At 41.8% G+C, this 20,223-nt stretch overlaps 1 protein-coding gene across 1 annotated transcript in view; it reads left to right on the forward strand.

Annotated features, from left to right (window-relative positions):
* Positions 1-20,223, forward strand: part of tbl1xr1a (TBL1X/Y related 1a) — a 55,790-nt gene that overhangs the window by 14,266 nt on the left and 21,301 nt on the right. The window contains exon 2 of the mRNA XM_034080553.2: positions 12,249-12,314. The gene's annotated coding sequence lies outside the window, so the exon portion shown is untranslated. The remainder of the gene's footprint in view (positions 1-12,248; positions 12,315-20,223) is intronic.

The raw sequence follows: 20,223 nt of genomic DNA on the forward strand, positions 1-20,223 counted from the left end.
AATATATGTCATGTATTATTGATACAAAAACATTATATCGCAGTCTTGGTGTGGCCTGCTCGTTTATAATATGTAAAAAGACAAACAAATGCGTCGATGATGTATTTTCGATCAGATGAGATCTCTCTCCCTGGTCTGTGTGGGAGGGGGCGGGGCAGTTTACACACGCGGCTGCTACATGTAGCAACACACTGCGGAGACGGCGGAGAGAACGCACTCCGAGGTGGTTAAACTTTACCCGCCTCGATGCTCGTTGCCAAAAGTGCAATAAGAGTTTAGCATGTCAGGGCGGTAACACGAGCAATTTGTCTAAACATTTATCAAAAGTGCTCCACATCCAGACGGAGGAATGCACCGGGTTCCACTGTCTTTCTAGTAGCTCTGTAGCCCCGTCCACGAGTAACGTTTCCACGTCAGGTGTTATGTATGCTAGCAGAAACACACATCTATAACGCCAGTGCGACGGGCTGGCCCTGGTCTCAGGTTACGCTGGCTGTAGGAAGTGTAGGTACAACCAGAGCCATATAATAGTATACTATAATATAATATGGAGCTGGCTACAACCATAGATATATATATAAACACGTGTTTATATATATATATTTATGGGTACAACGCTACATTTCCCGCCCCGCCGCAGTCATACAGTAGGCTACGGAGAGTGGCGAGAAACATTTCCTCAGGCATCGAAAAGCGGAACCGAAATTCACATTTCTAAATGATGCCGTTGGAATCGAAATGTTGGAACCGGTTCCGGTTCGGAACCGGTTCTCGGTACCCAACCCTAGTTATGGATCAGTATCAACAGTCCTGCCAGAAACGTTACTATACTATCAATACTACTTTAGTTATAGCCTGATCAGGGTTTCCGCTAGGATTTTTTCTCGCCGGTCAAATGTCCTGGCAGAATTTATTTTACCGGACACATTTGAAACTTACCGGTCATATTTCAATAATAATAAGAGTTGTGTAGCAGAGTTTCCGTTAGCATGTAATTACCGGATTATGAGCAGATATGCTTCAGTTTAAAACTCAGTTCACGGGGATCATTTTTATATTGCTTCAGTTTATAATCGTAACAGATCGAAAAATTCAGATTCATTTTTCAATAAATGATTCCACAAACAACAAACAACATAATTATTACATTCAAACAAACTACTTGTAGTAGATAACGTACATTATTCAGAAGTTTACATTACATTTGAATAATAACACGGGAGAAACGGATCCTCTCTTTTCCCCTCTCTCTCTCTCCTGACAGCACGTCAGTTTCTCATGCAGCTCCTGCAGCTCGCTAAACAGAGGGCGGGGCTTCAGGTGATTATGCAGAGCTGCGTGTCTCGGTCAGACTCAGCAGCTGATCTGATCTCTCTCTCTCGCGTCCGGTTATACTTCACTCGCGTTTATGTCCATATCGATCAGATCCAGCTCTCCTGATCGGCCTTTATAGAGAGCACCGATCAAACTATTAAGAGTGAATATCGGCCGATAATGACCGGCGGCCGATCGATCGGAGCCTCCCTAATTATTACCAGACATTTTGACCGGCAGGTTTTGAATTTACCGGTTTTTAATAAATTTTACCAGCTAAAAACCGGTAATTACCGGCTAACGGAAACCCTGAGCCTGATATATGATAGCTAACTTTACAATGTTGTGATGTGACGTTAGCTAACATTAACTGTAGCTAACGCCGGTCACTCACCAAGACAGCTGCCCTGTTCTCCACTGATTCTCCTCACACCACAGCTCCATTTCTCTCCGATGGCCGTTATTTCTTCTAATCCTTGGCTGCTCCTGGTCAGCTCCTGGTCTTATAAGGTTGTGGCCCGTCATATGTATTCGAATATACATTTTCAACTTCTTCTGTGTCAAAACTAGCATTGTGATCCATGTTTATTCATACGTTAGACCGGCCGCTCTCCCTGATGTGACGTCACACGCGGGTGTTCTTTTTATGTGGAAGTAAAAATGTCTTAACGACGCCAGTAGTGTGTAGTGTATATTTATGTATATTTTTGTGAAAATCTAGTGTACATAATTTTCCTACACATTTATTCACTGGGGGCTCTAACCTGCAAGTTGCTCTTTAACTCCAGCTAAATGTCATGGGATCCTCGCAGTGCTGTGGCTTTTGTTGCATTATTATCAGGCATAGCTGGGGCTGAGCTCTGCCTCAGAAGATGATGTGTTTATCTATTTTGCAGGGTTAAATCTAAGGCTTGTGTGAAAATAGGACTCATCTCATCATAGATGTGGTGTTAACATGTACTCCGTTATATGACCCATGTTTATGATGTGGCATTTTTGTTGAGTTGAAGGCCTGTGGCCCATAAGCTTTGCATATACACAAGGAAGCAGAGATTTGATGTCTTCTGGAAGGTGTCAGATTACTGTAGAGGCTGGTTGTTATGTCTGACATGGATTACACCGTCTGTTATATGAGACGGGAGAGATGTAAGGGGCAGCCCAATAACCTTTTAATGTAAAGTGAGAGGGTGCAAAGAAATGGGCGGCAGAAGCTCAGCCCACAGGGAACCGGGTTCAGTGGAATGGTTCCTGGAGAGGTGCCAGTTCGCCTCCAAGAACAAGAACTTAAGAGAAACCAAAAGTATTGTGTTGCTGTATTTTGCAATTGTGGTTTTGTTTTTGTGGACAACCATGCTGTGTCTTGTTACTTCCCCAAATGCAGACAATGAACCAGTGCTAGAGAAGAGCTTATATGGTGTTGTTACATGAATGACATTAAGGTTAACTGTTTTAGTCCTTTTTAAATAAAGCATCAAGATTACTGGGATTTTATACAGTTCTATTTATTTACAAAGTTGATAACCATACCTTTCTGTATAACATTTTCACACCAATATTATTGTGGCAGAAAATATCCTGGTAAAGTTTAAAAAATAAAAATATGAATAAGATATTTCTGAATGGTATGAATGAAACAACAATTGTAAAATGACTTCCCTTAAGATGCACACTCATTAACACATTTGCTCGGAGTTCCTATGATTGCATGGTCTGTTTCTCTTAAGTGTGTTTGTGTGAGGAGTTACCAGTAGACAATATCAGCTCAATGACATGGAGGAAATTATATATAAAAAATGGAATGGTAAATGGCCTGCTCGTTGCTTTCCTTGTCTTTATGACCATTCAAAGCACTTTTTCAAGTCAGCATTTCACTTTTTACTGCCCCTTTCACACCAACGCGTTTTCAGCTCCGGCTCGGAGCTGGAGCCTGAAAAGTGCCGGTTTTTCCTGTTCACACCGCAGCGGCGCCGCCTCTTAGCTCCGGAATCCGGTTCACTTCCAGCTCCAAAAAATGGTCTGTCTAGAGGCAAGAGCTTCGGAGCTAAGAGGTGGCGTCGCTTACGTCTCTCTTACGTCGAGGCGTGCAGGAAACTAAACCCACCTCCCCTGAACATAGACTGTCATGCCTGCCTACAAGCACTTTATAAAGTCAGGCAACACTAACCAGGCTTCGTGTGATTCTGTTTATTTGTAGCCTAACCTTACTTTGACCATCCGTTCACTGTTATCGATCATTGTGGAGAGAGGCAGACGTTTTGTTTTGTATTATAGCAGCTATCGGATGCAATCAATACATGGGCTCCACAGGTTGTCGTGTCCGACTATCACAAGTAGAATCATAATAAAAATAAGCCGGTAGAAAACGGTTTATGCCACAATAGGATAGCAAAAGCAAGTAGTCAGTTTAGCTTCGGTTGCTATGCTAACATCACCCATTTTATACCAGAGAAACTTTCATAACAGCGTTGTGATGCCAAACAGCATCAATTCAGACTGACACACATTCACTTAGGCTAAGGGGAACAGGGGATATGCATCAGCTGCTTGTGTGAGTCGGACAGTGAATACTTTAGAGCGGACGCTGCTGTGTGAGCTAACCGGGAGCTAACGGGAGAATAAACTCCCGTGGAAGAGCAGCACTGCAGCGGTCGGTAAATGCTGCAGAAACACATTAATAAACAATGAACCACGGCACTCTGGAGAAAAGCATAAGGTTGGAGAAGTCTTTATTTAATTTAATCTGGCTTCGTGTGATTAAAAGCAACACGATCATCGACCCGACGCAGTTGTTGTTGTGAGCGCCGTAATGCCGTTGGGGAGCAAATCAGCGATGTAAACGGTGACGTCATGACGCAGCAGCGGCAGCATCAGTCGGGCTCTGGGCGGTGTGAACAGAGCGGGAGCAGAAAAGGAAAACCGGAGCTGAACCAGAAAAGCTCTAGCTCGGAGCTAGAAAGGGAAAAGCGCTGGTGTGAAAGCCGCAACACATTTGTACACTGGAGCCATACAAGGTGCCAACTGCTCATCAAGCCTGATAAACATTTACACACACATTCACACAATAGGTTTTGCCTTTGGGAGCAACTTAGGATTTAGTACCTTGCCTACGGGCACTTCTACTTTAGGGGCTGGGGATCTAATTAGAATAGCTCAAAGAAAAGTTTTAATTTGCTTACAGCTGTTTCTTCTGTGATTGTGTTTGGGAAATGGCCTTTGGATTTATTATTTCAAACTACGTGAGATCCTACAATGCCTATGTGGTCACTAACACCGCACAGTTCCCGGGTTTTAGCCGCAGCAGCTACAGCTCCACAGACTGGGGTCGTTCTGCCACTGTTTGAACAGAAACACACACAGCCCTGTGGCAAAGCCATGTGTCACTGCTAATACAGAGAGCAGCTTTGGGCTGTGTTCACTGTGCACCATGACAATTACAGTACGTGTGGTAGTGGCAGTTATATAAATAGTTGGCAGTGTAGTCACCATCAGTATGTTTCCTAGCCATCTGATATGCCATGGTGTGTAAACCACACGTTTCATCAAGATACAATACAATATAAATTCTTTAGACAATACAATATTTGTCAATATCATCCTGACACGCTACGATTTGGATTATATTCAGGAGCTTGTAAATGATATGACACTATATCACGTATGTCCATTTAACATTACATTTAGTTACATTTATGAACTAAAAATTAAAAGCAACTAAATATAATCTGACAATATTACAATTTACCTTTTTAGAAGGTGTGCACCAATGTGCAATGCAAATTGTAAGACATATTGTAAAGTATGATTGTTGATTTTTAGTTGTTGCATCCCTAACATGGGCACAACCTTTCAGCATCATAAGGAAACAACAGCAAATACAGTATTTTATTAGATACATTTTTTTTCAATATTTAGGGCGTATACTAAATACCTCTGGGCCAGATAGAACATGCATTACAAATCAAGTAAATAATATTTCAGTTGACCATCTAAATCTAAAATGGTGCCTGAATATTGACTTTTACAGCCAAGATGACTACAGGCTGATCTTTAGTGTCAGTCTGTGAGATTATCAATTGATCTCTATTGACTCGGGCTGTAAAGGATACAGCTGAGGTCATTTCTGAAAATGTGTTGGATTGAAAAACATTTTGCACTGGGTATGGCATCATTGGACAATTGGATACTAGTTTGTGCTGAATTTTAACTTTTTGGTACACACAGACCGCCTCCCCCCCTACACGCACGGCACGCCATGGCACGCTTAAACCGCGCTGTAGTGGAAATGCGCCATTATATTAAAGGGGACCTATCAGGCAAAATGCACTATTTTCCTCCATACCCAAATCTCTAAAAAAGGGGCTGCAACAGATCTGATACAGACTGATCCAGATTTGAACACTGTCCTGACGTTAGGGCGGTGGTGCTACGGCTATTGGTCAATTATCCACCTATCAGGGGAATGAGAGGTTGGGCCACGGCCGGCCATTGCTGCTCGAAAGCGCTGGAGACGCTGTAGTACATATGCCAGGCCTGTAAGTGGCTCTGTAGTCTGCCACAAAAGCAGCAAAGAAGACTTCACTTGCATGGTTGCCATGGTTGCCCTTCTGTTTATTCTCCGCTGTGGCTCTTTTTCTCCCTCCCAGAGGCAAGCGTTTGCGCCTCCTGCTTTAAAACAAATGAATAATGACTCTATATAATCATATGTAAGGGAGAATGTGCAGCGTCGCGGTCATTATGGGGAAAAGAACACCGACAGGCTGATCAGGAGCCTGACGCGAAGCCCCTAATTGCATAGAATATAGCAATTACAACAAATAATAAATAGAGCCAATATTCAAAACAAATATATTCATTTTATTCTTGTCAGAGTTCATAGATGAGATTCATCTTGAGTTCATAAATAAAAAAAATTAAAATCGATTTTTCTAGCTACAGCCAGTAGTAGTAGTCCACTTAATCTCCAGCTTCCAGGAGCAAACAGAGTTTGTTGACAGGCCTCCGTAAAACACTTGTTTTTGTTTGAACTAGAACACTTCGGACAAGCCCTTTACTTCCTGGCAGTGTCTTCAGAATCCGTCCGAGCACCCAGGAGTTTCTGGGAGCCGAATCGTCCACAATAACAACGAGATCTCCAGGAAGAAAGTTCCTTCTGATCTTATTCCATTTATTTCGCTGTTGCATTGTTGGAAGATATTCTCTGACCCATCTCTTCCGGAAAAGATCAGCCAGATATTGTACCTGTCTCCATTTTCTTCTTGAGTACAGGTCCTCCTTCACGAAGAGTCCAGGTGGCATAACAGGATTAGTTGGTTGACTTGCTGTTTGGAGGATGTAGTAGCTTTTGGGATGGCTCCTATCCACTGGTTTCTTTTGACCCATTGTTTGCAGGAGAACTGTAGTCTTCCGTCCTGTTGTATTCAGCCGTCGCATCAGATTTTCTGTGCAAAAGGTTGATGTGCTGCCAGGATCAAGAAAGGCATATGTTTGTATAGTTTTGCTGCCTTTGGAAACTTCTATTTGCAATCTTTTCCAGCCCCGATGTCCTCCTCTTTATCCAGAACGACAGGAGTTCCACTGACTGATCGTTTAGTCCAATTAGTCACGTGGTCGTTTTCATTCTCTGTTGGTTTATCGATGTGTAGAGTGCCTTCCTTAGCAGTGTAGGCATGTACTCCTTTTCCTACAAGCTTTGCTCATGTGTCCCCTGGTTAGACATCCAAAGCATATGCCTTTTTCCTTCAATAGTTGCACCTTTACATCACGTGGTTGCAGCTTTAACATTTCACATTCATTCAGCGAGTGCTTGCCTTTCTTGCAAATGCAACAATTACCATCCCACCTATTTGTAACCAGGCTTTCAGGTCGTTAACAGCTTTTTGGACTTGCAGTGTTACGGTTCCTCGTTTCTATTGCCATGGCAAAGCTACTAGTAGTCATGGACTCTGACCTGAGTTTCAACAGTCACATTAAAACAGTTACTAAATCAGCCTACTATCACCTAAAGAATATATCTAGGATTAAAATACTAATGTCACAGCAGGATTTGGAAAAACTTGTCCATGCCTTTATCTTGAGTAGACTCGACTACTGCAATGGTGTCTTCACAGGTCTCACTAAAACATCTATTAGAAAGCTGCAGCTGATTCAGAACGCTGCTGCTCGAGTCCTCACTACCACTAAGAAAGTGGATCACATCACTCCTGTTCTGAAGTCTTTACACTGGCTTCCTGTGTGTCAAAGAATAGATTTCAAAATACTGCTGCTGGTTTATAAAGCACTGAATGGTTTAGGCCCAAAATACATTTCTGACCTCCTGCTAAACTATGAACCATCCAGATCTCTCAGGTCTTCAGGGACTGGTCAGCTTTCTGTCCCCAGAGTCAGAACTAAACATGGTAAAGCAGCGTTCAGTTATTATGCTCCAAATATCTGGAACAAACTCCCAGAAACCTGCAGGTCCGCTGCAACTCTTACTACTTTTAAATCCAGGCTGAAGACTTTTCTTTTTGTCGCTGCTTTTAATTGAACTATTCATATCTTAGACTGCACTGTAACTTTTATCCATGTACTTTCTCTTTTAATGTTTAATTGAACTATTATTGAGCTAATATACAATATATTTTTTGGGTAAAAAAAGAAGAAAAAAAAATACTGTGGGTGGATTGGGATGAGGGGCGCTTGTTTTTCACTCGGCTCCTCCCGTTTTGCCAGTACTGTGGTATTAGTAGTTTAGGAAGAGGGGAGTTCTTCACAAATCCAGCGCTCCCTAATACTTCGAACCTGATCAGTCACCTGAAACATCGCCATCGCTACGATGGTGTGTTAAAAGCGTACGAAGACAATAATGCAATACAAAGTGTGTGTGTGTGTGCGTGTGTGTGTGTGTGTGTGTGTGTGTGTGTGTGTGTGTGTGTGTGTGTGTCTGCGCGCACGCGTTGGAGCAATGTGCAACTCAAGGCATATGCTCGAACCGGAGCTGCCTGGACGCTGCAATCATGTTGCTGAGTGTGCTGACTTTTCGTACAATGTCCCGCTGTCTGCTTCCTGCATAAAGTCAAGTGCTCGGCGCAGTTGTGGCGAAATGTCGCTCCTCTGTTTTCATTTAAACAGCTCCTTATATCCGTTAGCGCATCTAGCTAGCACCAGATGCTAACAACAACAATGCGCGTAAGGTCTCTCTCGCTCGCTCGGGCCACACATACACACACCCTCCCGGTCCTCCAGATGGCCAGTCGGTGCCTGCCGGTGAGCGTGGAAGCGTGGACTGCCACAAGCGGGCGGCAGGAGCGGGGCTGTCAGCATCAGCTTGTAGATGGTATTTTAAACTCGATGCGCTCTGAAACTACGGGGCGGCCGAGGTAAAAAAATACACATGCGTTAATCGCGTTAAAATAATTAGTGGCGTAATTTTTTTTTTTGTTATCGGTATCGGTCTTGAGAAGCAGGAAGTTATCGGTATCGGTATCGGTTTCAAAAAACCAATATCGTGCATCCCTAATTATTATTATTATTATTATTAGGTTATGTCCTATGTGTTGGACATGTGTGGTTGGACTCTGTCTCACAGGCAGGTTGCAGTGTAACATCAGAGGACACTGGGCCAATTGTACATTCTCAAACTGCACCACTTGGAACTAACTAAACAATGCATAGATTATTTTTATATAATTGTATTCAATAACCGTAAGAAATTCAACAGTATGAAGTGATTTGTAAATAGGAATACAGATTTGACTTAATGTTTTCATAAATATATTTTTCTCCCAGTTTGTCATGGGACTTATTTTTACCCTCTCAACGAACCGGAATCGAGAACCAAAAATAACCGGAATCGAGAACCAAAAATAACCGGAATCGAAAAGCAGAACCGGAATCGTTAAAATCCAAACGATACCCAACCCTATGTGTGATGCAGTAAAATCTTACCGCTCACTTACGTAAACCGTGGGGAAATGTAAAATACGATGACGAAGAAGAAGATTCCAGTGGCCCCAATTTTTGTCCATTCTGGACAAGTGAAAAATGTATTCGGACAAGTAAATTACCAAACTCACTTGTCCATGGACAAGTACTCTCTAAAAACTTTTTCTCAAACTGTGATCGTTGCGCTATCCTTATGCTCTGTCCACGGAGTATCCTTCTTCCATTCACAAATCTCAAAAACCGGGATTCCAGTCAGCGATGCGTCTTTAACATCAGTTATTCCAGCGGTCCGGAGTCTTTGACTATGTCGTGGCCCATTCTTGTGGGATATCTAAAACTGTGCCACGTCAACAGGGATCCGCTTCTTGACTCACACGTTAAAAACCATCCAAATAAAGCTCTGTATGCGCTGATTTATTTGCCTTCCTTGGACGATTTATTTACTTCCATATATTTAAATAAACAAAATGATCAGTGTAACGTGAGTTCAAAGTAGTGTTGCACGGTGTACCGATACTTGAAAGGTACCGCGATACCCTACCGTTAAAAACGGTACGATTCCTCTGTTTCATTAGTATCGGTACTTTAAGAATGACGGGGAAAAGTACTCCGGTGAGAAAGCGCCGTTTTAATAGGGTTAGGCTAACCCTAGCTGCCAGAGCATGTGAGAAAACGAGAAGCATGGCTGCAAGTGGGAGTGCAGCTGCCGCTGCGCCTCGGCTTGTTGAAAAAAAAGACGCCAGAAGCGAAATTTGGAAGTATTTGAGCGATATCTCTGACAGTGAGGGCAAGCCTACGGACACCACGAGGCCTGTCTGTGAGACATGTTGTAGATCCCTGCAAACCAAGGGAGCCAACACATCAGACTTGGCTAAGCACCCGCCGACCGGCATCCAGAGCTGTTTAAAGAATTTAAAGACAGACAGGTTAGCGAATGTGATAGATAACATAATTACATCATGCTCAAGCCATGCCCTCAAATCTAAGTCAAACAAGTGTCATTTTATTTTGTGAGACAAGCCTCATTCCTGTCATGCCACTGACGTGTTCTCCAGCAAGCCCTCGGCAACCATAAACACTCTGGCCACACCCAACTACTCCTGTTCTCTTTGTGGGAACATTATCAGTGCACTAGGACTGTTAGAGAGGGGAGCAGCTGAAAGGACGAGTACAAGGAATCAAGGTCAGGAAATAGCACTTCTCAGCATTATGCAATCACCACTCTAACACCGCCTCAGTATGCAGCCTTAATAATCACCACAGAATTGAATCGCAGTACAACCAAAAATAGGACATTATAGGCTTCACAAAGTCAGTGTTGATTGCAAGGTTTTTGCAGCGTATTGCTTTACATTACACAAGGCCATCTGCTGTGAATGTCCACAGTGATCATGGTTTAATAGTTTGCTGTGGCCCCCGTCTGTCCTCACACTGAAGAGGTGAACCATTGTTCACGTTTCTCAATGAGTGTCAGTCACATGGTTAGACCATTCAGTCCCCATGTACTGCTGGCTGACGCTGCATGGAGATGATATTACATTTTGATGAGTTAGGTTCAGAAGTAGGGATGTCCCGATCACCTTTTTTTGCTCCCGATCCGATTCCGATCATTTGATTTTGACAATTTGCCGATACCGATTTTTCCCGATCCGATCTTTATGCAATGCATTAAGAAAAAAAAAAGGTAACAGATAACGGCTGGTCATCCAATGCGATGAATTCAGCTATCTAGTTATTTGTTTGGCCTTTTCACTGTTCTGGGGCAGTTTCTCTTTCCTTTTAAAAGTCTCTGAAAGTGTCGGTTGTTTCAGTACCGTTACCTGAGTGGCCGCTGTGTACTCGCCGTGTTGTTGTTGGTGTTTGTTTCTCAGGTAGCGTATTAGATTGGTCGTGTTGAACGTAGCTCTGTTCTTTCCACCACGCGGAACCTCCGCCTTGCAAACATTGCATCTGGCTGTTACACTGCCTTCGCTTTCAATTTTATAATACTTCCAAACTCCTGACATTTTCTCTGTCCCGACTCCCGAGTCACCAGCTGAACGTAGCCTCTCGTTAGCTTACTGCTACTATTAGACACTGCGCCCACTCTGTTGCCAGATTTCAGAGAAATAAGCAACCAGGTCTATGAAAACAAGCCCAAAGAAAGCAACACATACATGATGTTGTGTAATTTTAAACCAAAACTAAGTCCTCAGGATGACTTTAAGACGTGAACATGGTAATTTTTGTTTTGTAACATTTAAAAAAAAAAAAAAAATTATAAAAAAAGAAAGAAAAAAAAAAATCCCGATCCCCGATTTTTTTCTCCCGATCCCCGATCTTTTGAAAATCACGTGATCGGCTCCGATCCCCGATCACGTGATCGGATCGGGACATCTCTATTCAGAAGTATCTCTAAGCCCCCAAGTCACCCAAGTATGTGACACATGCAATGAAATCAGCCTGTTTAGCGTGTCTCACAATAAATCATTTTTCATTTTCTTCCTCTTTTCCAAAGCTTATTTTTTAAGACTTTATAATCTGCATTGTTTCCACATGGTTCCCCTATCACAGCCCTCATCTTCCATGCCTTTTGCTGCAATATTATTACTTGTATTAACACATTATCATCAACAACGATCAATGAATGAAATGGTATGAGAGGATCAATGAAGATCTGTTTTGTACACATGTTTTATTCATGCACATATTTTCTCAATTGAAAAACGTTCTGGCAAAAAAAAGGTCTGGATTTTGGTGGAAAAAACCAAATTATATATTTTAAAAAGTGTACGACGATGCTCTGTAGCATCCACTTGCATTTAGAGATCAGGAGAAAGCTTTACTGTTTTGAATATTCTTTTAATGTACAGGTCTTGTACAGTCACATTGCACAGAAACCCTGAAACATGTGTTTTGGAAACATGACCTCGGACATTAGTATGCAACAGATGTCCTACGTGTTAACCAACATAGTTTGAATGTCTCTCATCCTATCGAGCCTCTAACGGTCCACTCTCTTGTTGCTGCAGGTTCTGAGCCCATGGTACAAGGCCCTGACTGAACATACTGGTGGGGCATACAGACCTACTACTGTGGTGAGTGATCCCTCTGTCACATATAAACCTGCCTACCAACAGTTAGCTTGATGTTTGTTTCTAAAGTTTGTTGTTCGCTCTTAGAAACAATTCTGATATGTCCCTTACATCTGTCTCTATCTATCTAGATGACATTAGACTTTTGAAAAATGTCCTTTGTTATGTTATTTGCGAGGTGCTTCTTTGTTACTTTGTCACACATTACTCCTCAAGTGCCAGAATCTTTTGAAACATGTTGCTTGATTTATTGATAGTTTTGTTTTATTTGCGTGTTGTTTTGTGGAAAATAGAGAAGAAAGAAGTCTTTGTTATAAAACGATTCAGCCCACAGTATTGATTCACTTCAGCTTGGATGCTGCTCCTCTTCCAGTGTGTGCCCCCATTCGGAAAACACACCACACACGTATTTTAGAAATGTCTCTCTAGTGTGTCCAAAAGAAAGCGTAACATTTGTCCCTACTTAACCCTGATGCTCGAATCCTCTTCAGTCCAGAGAGCAGAAGACCGGGTGAATAAATATGCAGAAAGTAAGATTACATTATAGTTTTAAATTGCGATTGTTATGTTATTTACGAGGTGCTTCTTTGATGTCCTGGGCAGTCGGTGGCTTACACGTAAAAGGTTTCCTTTTAGCTTATACCATGTATAAATCAATGAAAAACCTATACATGAATATTTGGTATTGCAGATATGATGTCATGGTGGATATTCAAAAGAATGCACATGGGTGGTTCTCAGGATGTTGAAAACATCGACATACAATGCATTTCAGTGCTGATGTTTTACTAAGAACAGAAGACGAAAAGAAGCACGTTTTCCAACCTGTGGTAGATTTGCTATGATCCATATTGATAGTTGAGTTGGTAAAGTTGTTGTTTTAATGTTGGTGTGGTTTGTTTTATGAGGTATATATACAATAACGTTGAATATTGCAATAACGTACATTATACATACTAGTGATACGTTAGCAGCAGTGACGTGCGGTGAGGTTCATGGCTGGTGAGGCACTGACTCTTTCAGAGTCAGATTTACAAATATTATATTTTGACCTTTATCGAAATATTCGGTTATTTTCAAAAGCTTTTTTAGTCTGATGCTTCGATTCATTTTAAACAGACTGTTCAACAAAAGGATACCCGAAATCTAAATATTGGATTGTTCTTTCTAAGTAAGATCCCATTTTCATTACAATGGTGGTCTTACCTTGACTTGAAGATGAAGTCCATGCTATCCTTCTGGACAACAATCTCTATTACTTTTTTGTAAAAGTCCTCCTTATCTCTCTAGTTTAAAAAGTCTAGTTTGTCGTTTGCGTCTACCGTCTCTGCGTAGAATAACAGTAGCAACAAGAACCTGTGGGCTCACGTGCGCCCCCTTCAGTGTGGCAGAGGTTATGGCTGCCTCCCCTGGTGCTTTGTTCATTGCCGTTGTATGATGAGACCAGCGAGCCTAAATATCATATATACGTGAAACAAGTTATTTAGAGACTATGGATGGTGAGGGTAAATGTAATAAAGGGATCTACAAACATTACATTGGTGACACACAGTGAGATGGTGCAGGCATGCGCTTAGGGTCCGCTTTCCAGCCAGTTTCTGTGGGATGACGCATTCTGAGGTGAGGCAGATCTCATCTGAGCCTCACCTTACCCCACAGTAGCTGGCTTGAGCGCGCTCACAAAATAAGTGCCCGCGCTACATTAGTGCCCACGCTCCAGCCAGTTACTGTGGGCTTACGAGAGGCAGAGCTCGTCCCAGCCTCACTTCTCATCGCTACCCGTAGTTGTAGCGGAGCTCGGCGAATTTGCTGATTTTGACTATAAAAAGTGATTGGAATTAGGGGTGGGCGATATGACGATATATATCGTCGTGACGATATTAGGTCTCCACGATATGCTTTTTCAGAGATATCGTATCTATCGTGATATAAAAAAATCCTGACTAGAAAAAAAAGAAGTTCTTTTTAGGTGAGGACTATGTGAGTGTGTCTTATGTAAAGCCAGTGCTTCACCTGTTCAAAGAACACCTCTTAAAAGCGGATGATGACGACACTGACCTCTCAGGAGAAATGAAGATGACCATTCTCAACTACCTCACTGACAAATACAAGGATCCCAAAACTGATGAACTGCTGGATATGGCTTCACTTGTTGATCCAAGGTTAAAAAGAAAGTACATTGACAGTGACAACTTAGAGAAGATACAAGCCAGAGCTGTGTCTGAGCTTGAGTCCTTGCTGACTGTCACTGTACAAGCACAGTGTCCCGCAGCATCTTCATGTACCTCCACATCACAGAGCCTTGAGGCAGAAGCAAACCAGGGCCCCCACAAAAAGAAAGCTAAGAAAACACTGGCCAGCTTTTTGAAGACCTCTGCTGTAACTGCAGCTGGCACATCTGCTTCTCCATCCCTAAAAGAAGCAATAGAGGCAGAATTGAAGTCCTACCTGTCCGTACCAAATGCAGACAGTGAAATGGATCCTCTTAGTTTTTCTTTAGTTGTTTTTCCGTTACATTGGAGTATGACAGGTGAGGCTCTGCCTCCCCTGACTGCACGTCGCTGATTAGCAGGTATTGTTATATGCTTAGCTCTGCTTTTCTGTTGCTTTCAGTCTTCTGCCATGTTTTTATCACACAAGTTGACATTGCGATTCACATTTAAAAAGGAAATGTCGTGCATATTATGTGTATTATCATGCACAAGGATGTAAACAGGAACACGGTTCTCTACTGCTTCTCCAGTCAGACACGTTTATTCCCTGTTAGCTGCTAGCAGCTGTTGATCCCAGTACGTGGACTGCACCTGGCTAATTGGTAGAATACGCCACACAGTTGGTTCAGATCAAGGTTAGAGTCTCTTTAACAGAAAAGAGTCATTGTTGGTGCCATTCGAACCAAATTTCCCATTAACCCCGTTGCTTCCTGTATCCCCATTCTCTCCCTACAAACATGTTTGAAGTTTATTCTTTGCTTTTGTACCCGTCCATGATTGGGAGAAAGTTTGAAAGCCGCAGTTTGAATCTCATTAGAAGAGCATTGCAGACTTCCTGTTTTCAACCGTTAAAGGATCCAGCAGACTTCCTGTGAACTGCACAGCAGTTCAGTGTACAATGCAGGAAAGCCCCCACAGAAGCTACCAGTCTCCATGGCGATGCTCATGTTTATTTACACTTGGACAGCCAAGGTCTTTCTGCCTGACTTGGTGACATTGCTCACTTGGTTTCTGGTTGAAGCAAGATGTTTTTCTGTGACACCGACGCTGCTGCTCCCCCCCATTTGGCAGCAGGCTTTGTTAACGTCAGCCATATGGAAGGCTTTGTTCTCCTCACTGTACAGTCTCAGCTCTGCTTTGTTTATTTCATTCATGATGCTTTAAGTCAGCGCTGTGTTCTCAGTCACCCAGTGTGTACTTCACTTCAGAGTCCTGCATCGGGTACCCGACGGGTGACCCGCAAAAAAGGTGATTCGCGGGTGGTATTTTTTCAAACGCCTTTTTCCGGGTTCGGTTCTGGGTAAAACATAACAACAAGAATAATCGATTATTATTCGCCAGGGCTGCCAAATAATCGATTTTGATCATGGTCAGTTTCTGGCAACCCTAGTCGGGTCGCGGAACTAATTGCCAATATGTGCGGGGGGCGGGTTCGGTATTGCACGTCGCGGGTGCGGGTCTTGAAAATCAGACCCGTGCAGGACTCTGCTTCACTTGCATAGCCTATAAGCACTAGTTCTCACTTTCATAACAGAAGAGAAACTAAGAATGAAGCAATGTCTGCGTAAAGCACGGGAAGTGAATACTGAACTATTTGGAGTCATTTTTCATTGCGGTCATCTTTCTGATACTATGACTATTTGATAGACCATTTAAGCATCTTTATTCTCATTTTCATTGAAACATATTTCTAAATGATCATTATGAAATGTTTTTGTACCAACGATGTTCTGTATGGTAATATGCAGAATCTGGATTTGTAGGCTTGATCTCTGCACAGCCACAATACATTATTAAGTATGGTATTCTGAAAAACAAGTTGCCTTTTACAAATGCAGTTTTGATATGTCAATTAATCACGGTGTACTTTTGATAACATTCTAAAGAATTCTGGTTTCACAAGAATGAATGATCATTTGTGATAATCTTTAACACACAGATAGACAAAAGGGAACGAGTGATGTCAAACATTGGTCTGTTGGTGTGTGATTTGATTCTAAATAGTTGTTTGTGTGTTATTGTTCTGTGAATGGAACGTAGTCGGCTTGCTTGCTTTCTTTTGCAGTATCTTCAAACGGAATTTAAATCAGAGGTCTTTAGGGTAGGAATGAAAGATAAACAACAAACCAGTTTGTTTGTGCCCTGCAGAAACCTTTCCCCCCCAACAACTCACACGGACTCATTCTATTATCTTACACATGTTAAAGGACTTTCATGACCTTGGGAGCAAGACAAAATGACTCACTACACTTTCCTGCTGGTTGCAGAGTATCACATTTCTCTTGAAATGCAGGAATCTTTAGAAACATGTTGCCTGGTTTGGCCTGTGTGGAAAATAGAGAAGAAAGAAGTCTTTGTTTGAAAACGATTCAGCCCACAGTATTGATTCACTTCAGCGTGTATGCTACACCTCTTCCTTTGTAGCCCCCATTCGGAAAACACACCACAAATATTTGAGACATTTCTCTAGTGTGTCCAAAAGAAAGCGTAACATTGGTCCCTGCTTAACCCTGATGCTCGAAGCCTCTTCAGTCCAGAGAGCAGAAGAATCAGAGGAACGGAGCGAAGATATTTAAATATAGACCAGACATGAGTGACAAAGCACGCGTTACCATTTTCTATGGCGCCATTTTCATTTATCTACATCCAGAAATATGGCAAACACTTACTGTCAGGCTCTACTTTGAAATGCATTCCTTAATGTCTAATAAATAATCGTATGTATCAGGTTCTGAAGGCTGTGGGTGAGACAAAGGCAAATGATAGAACAGAACTATTCCATCCTTTTGAGTTATTCAAATGACATTACTTTATTTTAATGCAGCTTTTAAAACCAGGTAAAGAAAACTTTGATGTACAGTATTACAATATTACAATTATGATTGCACAGCCCTAGAACAGAGTACACGGCACAGCACAAAGAACGAGATATATAGCGACTAACTAATGCTAGCATTTTCTAGCAAGTTAGCAGTTAGCTTTCCAGCTACATTGGTTAACTTAATAACCCTGAGTAGTCCCCACCACCCTTTTCTAGCCCATTCTTTAGAGAGATTTTGTTTTGGTTTTTCAGTTGAATTAAACTTAAAGTTCAGGGTAATCAACTGGTTTTTTTCTCCAATAAATGGAGGTTTTCAAAGTCAATGAATAATCGCATTTAATGATCACAATTACAATTTTTGACCCAAATAATCGAGATTATGATTTTTGCCATAATCGAGCAGCCCTAGAGTACACCACACCTTATTCTAACCCCAGACTCCAGCTTCGCTCAATAAGTCACCTAATACGTCCAGCTGTCAATACATCAGCTCAGCCTGTGTGTGGCACTGGCAACAGGAAAGAGAAGCTCATCGGGTTCTTAGAGGCTATGTGGATTACGAGCTTACTACAATAAAACCACTCAACAACTGCAACAGGCCTTAATCTGGGACGTCTTCAACGAGTTGAGACTTTGTATGGAATCAATTCATTAGCCTCTGTTGGGTGATATGAGATGTAACTCTTGTATATCCATCAAAAATCATCTAAAACATGTCAAGTCTGACACATTAGGATAAGTGTCACTGTCATGAAGTATAATGTCCTTGTTCAACTGATTCTTAGGCTGTTAATGTCAGTATTGTCATGCTGCAATGAACCGTTTCGTCAGCCAAGCCTAATGTTTCAATAAACATGTTGATAGCATAGGCTAAATATGAACCTCTCTGTAGTTTCTTGCATTGCATTTTCCATTTGTGGAAACCATGTATATATTTTTGAATCAATCAAACTGTTTATTATTAACATCGCTAATTCTTTGATTACATTTCAGGCAATGCGACTTACCCGTTTTTGTGTTTTGTCGACTAAAGCCCGCTCAAACCTGATTGGCCAATTCGGACAGAACCCAGATCACATGCAACACCAACATCCGGCCCCATTGCCTACCAATTGTTCAATAATGTTCATATAGCTCACAGAGGGCTTGTAGAGAAATGACAGGTCTTTTTGACTGAGTCAGCCGTTTGACTAAAGAAACTGCTCTATTTAGCAAACATCTTGATGTTACCTCGTGTACCCCTGTAACATGATGCTTTTACTTGGTATTGCAGCTCCACCTGCATCTGTTCTGCTGTATTTCGTGTGATATCCAGTCCCACTATTTGAAATGCAAAGCAACCAATAACCATGTTCCTGATTCACGCAGCAGACTTCACCTTGTAAAGAGATTCTTTAAGTGATTGGACTTGTGACTGGGGCGATGTCTGAGATAGCCGCTGCTGATGGACCTGCTGCCTTCAGATGCACACGTGCTGCCTACAGCAGGTTGAGCTGCTCATCAAGCAGAGCTAGCTGGCACTGCCTACATGCTACCATCTGTCACTGACAGACAGCCTCACTGACCCAACACAGGCCATGTGAGGCAGAGCTACGCCTGCCAACGCAATCTCTCTAAGAGAGCAGTAACCATGGAGAGGGGGAGGGGAGACACAACTCCCTTGTCATTGTGCCTCACACAACTGCACTGTGGAATAAAAACACAATTTGAATGGGGTTTACAGTTCAGCAACAACGCTTAAATGTGTAATGCAATATAGATATCTGTTTATGACTGCAGGATATGCAGGCAACGGGAAAGGATTTAAGTGTCAGAAGTGTTTTGATTCCCCTTCTGGTCTGAGTATTATGGCCAGTCATGTTTGTGCAGGCGTTGGTTGCATGCTGGTACTGACATTAGCCCGTGTGGAGGGCAAAGGAGGCAAAACACGTTGGCCAAAATGCAATCATGATACACGTGGGTTATTCTCTGGTGCTTTCTATTAGCTTGGCTCCATGTAAAACAACCCTTTCGTCTCTAAACTATGTTCCATCCTTGTGTAACAGACAGTAACCAATGAGAGGTGCTCAGGAGCAAAAGTATTGCCTTGTTCCAATATGGTTAAACTTGTAATGATTGTATATTGATGTATAGACGAGTTTGGAGATATTAGTAGCAAAAAACTTCAATATGTCCTCACTTCCTCAAATAAGTGCTGACTAAGAACCAGATTTCTAAGAGTTGGACTGCTTTTATTAGATAGTCCTCTGCCACACCAACACAAGTACACGATAGGAAATGACAAACGGACCAATCAAGCCTGACAGTGACATCAGCCGAGCACATTTCTCAGACTTCACAAAGCTCCCTTTAGAGATACTAAAGACTTTATATTAGGGCTGCTCAATTAATCGTATTTTAATCGTAATACGATTTTGGCTTGCAACGATTACGAAAACAACGTAATCGAAATAAAACGATTTTTAAAAAAATTATTATTATTATTTTTTTATTATTGGTTTTTCAGTTGAATTATGCTTAAAGTTCAGGGTAATCAACTGTTAAAAACATACTGTTCCATTTTTTTTAAATAAATGGATGTTTTCAAAGTAAATGGATAATCGTTTTTAATAAACGTGATATCAATTATTGACCCAAATAATCGAGATAATGATTTTTGCCATAATCGAGCAGCCCTAGTTTATAGTACCGAAAAGAGACCCCCTGTATCATTATTATAAAAAAACACACCACCTTCTTAAATGAGTAACAATGTTGCTGTCACCACATGCACATTTTCGTAGTACGAGTCTATGTTTTGATTGATATTTTGCACATTTGCAGTACTTTTTTCTAAGATTACACCCAAAGATCTTGGGTGCTGCAAGCTTACGGTTAA

Source organism: Pseudochaenichthys georgianus, chromosome 4 (assembly GCF_902827115.2).
Source record: "Pseudochaenichthys georgianus chromosome 4, fPseGeo1.2, whole genome shotgun sequence".
In the NCBI taxonomy this organism is placed as follows: domain Eukaryota; kingdom Metazoa; phylum Chordata; class Actinopteri; order Perciformes; family Channichthyidae; genus Pseudochaenichthys; species Pseudochaenichthys georgianus.